This window comes from Gorilla gorilla, chromosome 6 (assembly GCF_029281585.2).
Source record: "Gorilla gorilla gorilla isolate KB3781 chromosome 6, NHGRI_mGorGor1-v2.1_pri, whole genome shotgun sequence".
NCBI lineage: Eukaryota > Metazoa > Chordata > Mammalia > Primates > Hominidae > Gorilla > Gorilla gorilla.
Genome location: NC_073230.2, coordinates 108,846,502 through 108,852,150, shown reverse-complemented (window position 1 = coordinate 108,852,150; position 5,649 = coordinate 108,846,502). Strand labels below are relative to the sequence as shown.

Below are 5,649 nucleotides of genomic sequence, written 5' to 3'. Positions count from 1 at the left end.
TTAAGGGACTGTTGGTAATTTTTAAAGCGTAACAATGGTATTACGAATAATTTTTTGAGTTAAAAATATTTATAAATATTTTCTGAAATATTTATGGGTGAAATTATATAATGTCTGGGACTGACTTTAACGTAATGGAAGATAGAGATAAACATTAGTCATTAATGTTAACTGTTGAAGCTGACAGATTGGTGACTAGGGGCTTCACTACACCATTCTCTATAATTTTGTATATGTTTGAAATTTGCTATAAGTTTGAAATTTAATTAGGGCCTGTATGTTGAGGTGGTGGTGGGAATAGAAAGAAGTGAAAACCATTGAGTGGGATCTGAAAGTTTTAATGGACAAGTCTCAGTAATCATTTGTGGTTAGATGTGTCAGGAGTGAGGGGAGACAACTTCTGCATGATCTAAATGTATCACTCAGCTTGGAACTCAGCACTAGATCCAAGAAAAATGCCATGAATGTATTCAGGGTATTGAATTTGCTTGGAAGTTGGAATAGGAAAATAATGATAAGTGAGTTAAGGGAACTGTAAAGAAAATGGATGAAATGGTCAGGCACTGTGGCTTATGCCAGTAATGCCAGAATTTCGGGAGGTCCAGGTGGGTGGATCAATTGAGCTCAGGAGTTCAAGACCAGCCTGGGCAACACGGCAAAACCCGTCTCTACAAAAAATACAAAAAAATTAACCAAGTGTGTTGGTGCATGCCTGTAGTACTAGCTACTCCAAAGGCTGAGGTAGGTGGATTACTTGAGCCTCGGAGGTCGAGGCTGCAATGAGCAGTGATTGCACCCTGCACCCCAGATGCTATTAAAAAAAAAGAAACAAAAGAAAAAGGAAAGAAAATCGATGAAATGATGGATCATGACTGAAACAGAAGGAAGGAAGGAAGGAAGGAAGGAAGGAAGGAAGGAAGGAAGGAAGGAAGGAAGGAAGGAAGGAAGAGCCATGAGTGGGCTGAGACATAAGGCAGAAAAAAAGAGTGCTCTAGGCTATTGTGTTGACACTAACAGGCTGTCTAAGATTGAGCAAATTACTTTGTGTATGCTTTATTTACTTTCCATAACCAAAAATTAAGAGTGGACTTAATATATGGTCATTTGTAGGTCACAATGATGTTTTCCTTCACCTGCATGTCTTCTTTTTTGCCAGTTAATATTCCCTATGTAAAGAAGAGAGTTGTTTGAAATTATATACAGATTTAAGTTACACCAACACACTACATTCTCTTAACTATCCATTTCGCAATGTAGCCTCGATTGTGAAAAAAAGCATGAGAAAAATCATATTGGTTTTGTACTGTTTTTTGTTGTTGTTGTTGTCAAGGGGTTTTTGCCAAAGTTAAAATTTCCAGCTAATAACCTTTGAAGCTCTAGCATTAACCATAGTAAAATATACCGTCGTAACCCTAATCTGGGGCTTTGTGCAAAGCTGTTTATAACCTGTCTTAAGTGATCCTTATAAAAATAGAAAATAGTGCTCTAATGCTGTTATCAAAAATTCTGTTTAATCAAATTTGTATTACTTTTCTTCGGCTGAAATGCAGAGGTCAAATATCACAGTATTCATTATTTTATTGCCTTAATTCTCAATGATGCTTCAAACCCCAAACAACTGAATGTGATAGGCCTTTGTGAAAATTTAATTATGGTCCTGATTGCAGGGGACATATTTATTCTTTGATTCTTTATCTTCCATAGAGGGCTGAGGACATATATTCCATTACCTATAAAGGAATAGAATTATCCCCTACTTGTGTACTTTACCCCACTCACTAAGTTTTCTTATGAGAAAAGAAACTAACCTGTTTAGTGAGATGATGATAGGCTGAGAGTCATCAGGTTGTTTTTAAAGGTCATTCTTCATATACAGCCCAGGCATAATCAAGCTAAATTCAATCACAATACAAAGGTATTTTTATTCACTGAAAATTAACAATTTATTACGGGACACGTTGATTTTCATTTCAGAGAGACAATGAATGACCATTGACTTCCCAATTTAGTTATTCATTGAACATCTAATATATGTCAGTCACTGTTCCAGGTGCTTGAGAAATGGCAGTGACAAAAATCCCTTACATTCTTGTGGTTTAGGAAGCCTTGAATGTGAACCCAAGAATTAGGGATCAAAACCACATCTGGGGACACCAAGCCTTCTGTGCAGCCACGTCACATGGTTTCACCAGAAGTGAATGTCAAAAGAATAGTAGCCTCAAAGACAAATCTTAGCAGGCAGAGTCTGCCACATTTCAAGAATTAAGCAAGGCTTTGGTGGCATCCTCAGGTAAGGTACTGAAACCACATTTGAAGTTCAAACAAAGAAAGATTGATTTTAGCAATCAAAGTCAACTTACACTTTCCGAGACTTCCAGTCTTTCATAGATCCTAAGGTTCGGAGGTACTCTCTAAGGTACTTTAGAAGAAATAATTTCATTTCTCAAGGTATTATAGATCCCCACAGTAAAAAGTTAAGACTCACGGCAAAGACAGAAATAAGTCAACCAAATAGATAGCATTTCATTACAAGGTTCCTTCATTTGGTGAGTCAAAGGAACATTGCCCTCATTACTGTATTTCCTGGCCGGGACACAGGCTGGGGAATTAACGGAGTAATGGAATTTCTACACAGTCTTTCATTTTTAAGAGCTCCATACGAGCATGTGACACCAAACTTATTTCTCTTTATCTTGATTTAAACTGTATCCAAGGCCAAGGGGTGAATGTGACTTGCTTTACTTCTTAAATTACGAAGTTTGTCCTACAATTCCTGTAGTTATTCCTCCACATTCCTCATTATCTCAAACTGACTTCACATAGATTTTGATCATTGTGAATTTCATAGAGACTATAGGTTCAACCACAAGACAGATAAAATTTAAATCAGTGAACAGCTAAAGAGGCTTTTGGTCCTCATTATATATTGAATAAGTAATCTTCTTGAGTTGAGGTACAGGAATAAAAACTATGGAATTATTATAATGCTAAGAAGAAAATTTTAAAAGCTTATACCTATATTTTTTCTAAGACTTATAATTTCTTAAGGAGGAACAAGGTCAGCATCTTAAAAGCAGATTACTTTTGTTATAATTAATACCGAAGTAGTAAAAGAAATAAAGACGATTATAATGAAAGACATGCCTAAGGATGAGGATTTACTTAGGATAAATACTGCTATCTGGTGGGACAGCCTAGATGTATATAAAAGAGAAATGGAGATATGTACAGCCCTATGTATTGTTAAGGTTGGAGTCAGGGAGAAGATATGTTATTATGATGGGTTAACAGACCACCATTTCAAGAAGATAAAAATAGGAAGACCTTAGTGTCCACACTTGGATGACTTGAGAGGCAGTTTGAAAACAGGAAGCCAGTGAACCAGAGAGAAGCCACTGGGATAACTCCCTTGGAAAATTAGGATCAATAACTAGATAGTTTCATAAAATCTGGACATATTTTAGAAATAAAGTCTTCATCAATAGACATGGAATATTTTCACTGAGTTTTAAATTCATAGAGCTGCTGCATGAAGATAGACAAATATGGCGAGTATTCTAAGGGGAGAGGTCTGGAGAATTCACCATGTTAAGTTCCCAGAAGAAGGATATGAGTAGTCATTACAGAAGTCATGGAGGTCACTACTGCACTGAGAACAGGTTTGGATTAGATGTTGATCTGATGGGAGGTAACATCTGCATGGAATACCACTTAGGAAGGTGAGAGTGTCATCATTTGTTTAATTAATGGATACTTTTGGTTGGAACAGAATTTATTGAGTTCTTATGTCATTCCAGGGAAAAACCCAATGTACAATCTAGAAGAACATTTTAGGAAAATTAATTTCAGATACTGAAAGTACCTGAACAAAAAAAAAAAAGAATGAGAACCAAATGATGCAGCTGAGCATTGGCACCACTTGAACAGTGATCAAAAGGAAACAATTAGGGAAGCAGTTTACATTTTGAATTTTTCTGAACCAGCTTGAAAAGACCTGAGGAAAGCAGAAGAAAAAAACAATATATAACACTCCTAAAAGGAAAAATAAAGCAGAAAAGAATATTTCTCTTGCCATTGAAGTCAAATTAGCCCTGATAGTTGAAGGCCAAGGTTGGTAGTTCCAAGTTACCTTAGGATAATGAAGTTTCTATGGATCACAATCTTTCCACACCTTGTCCAAAATACCATAAAGATTTAAACAACAGTTAACTTAAAACATCAATAACTTACATTTGCCACATAGAGAACAGAAGATATAAATTCCAATTTATGGGTAAAAGAAGGAATAAGCAACTAAGGCTACCAGAGCCCACACTTGCATGTGAGTCTGGAGGGAGCTGTATGATGTGTGAGTAGTGGGCAGCAGTGGTGAAATCCAGGAAACATTATCAAGAGTTCACCTCCAGAAATAGAGAACCACACCCTGAGTAGAAACTATCAACAGCCTTGTTGGGCTTAGAAGACTACATAGCACAGTCAACAGGAAGATAAGGGGCTTGAAAAGTCAGTCTTGGTAAAGTATCTTTGAAGAGAGTTACGAATTGGGATGACTTGCTGCTGGTTTGGGTAGTTTTAAGCTTGTCTCTGAGGAAGGCTGGAAGTCAAATACTGACCTTTGAACAAGAAGGAAATGAAATAAACTAGCTGTCTATGTATAATGTGCAGCATGAAGTCTAAAATTCCCCTGGAGACATGCTGTACTAGCTTGTTATCTGTACTGCTTAGTGAAAATGTGTAGATTGACAGTTATATATGGTTTAATAAGTCATAAAGCCTAGGTTTTATCTAAGTGATAGGTGTGGTGTAAAAGACTACTTAGCAAATTTGTACCTTGGCATGAGTGAAGCTAATTAACTCACAGATGAAATCAGGTATCTTTTTTGAGAAAAATGATGCCTAATAGTTGCACATATTTTGGGGGTACTGTGATATTTTGAAACCTGAAAAATTTGGAATGCTTCATAAATTTTCATGTCATTCTTGTGTAGAAGCCATGCTAATCTTCTCTGTATCATTCCAGTTCTAGTATGTGCTGTCGAAGCAAATACAAAACCAAAACATATTGTATTTACCTTGGTGGCTCATAAACCAAAGATGAACCACATCCTATGTGAGTGAGATAGGACCCTACAGGGCTGCACTGATAAGTCACCTTCCTCTACGAATGTCTGCACTTTCTCTCTGTGGCTGTAACATATCTTTTACCTTTATAAAGCTTTACAAAACTATGTCCTGTGTGGTCCCGTGAGGACTTTCAATTATCTGATAGTGTGTGACTTCTGTAGCAGCAGTTGCATTTGGAGTCAGCAGCTGGTTTTAAATAGAGGAAAAGAAGCAGTTGATGACAAACAGCCTACTGGAACAGAATATAATATGAAAATAAAATCAAGCTGCACCTCCACTAAATAATGATTTCATACATTTAAAAACCACCATTTCCTGTTGCTACAGAAGCAGAATCCTTGATATGAGAACTCAGAAAAGCCACCTGCTACCCACCAGCCACATAAAAGAAATATTTTCCTAGTCATTATTCTAGGAGAATGAAATATGGATAAGAAAAATAAAATCATGGCATTCATGAAAAACTGAAGATGAGGATCAAAACAGGATCACAAATGAAAGCACATTAAGTGACACAGACAAAAC

The 5,649-nt window shown here is 36.5% G+C and overlaps 1 non-coding gene across 1 annotated transcript; it reads right to left on the bottom strand.

Moving 5' to 3' along the window:
• Positions 1-4,943: 4,943 nt before the first annotated feature.
• LOC115935421 (U6 spliceosomal RNA) lies at positions 4,944-5,053 on the bottom strand. Its single transcript, XR_004071056.1, has one exon. It is a non-coding gene; the product is annotated as a U6 spliceosomal RNA (small nuclear RNA).
• Positions 5,054-5,649: the final 596 nt, after the last annotated feature.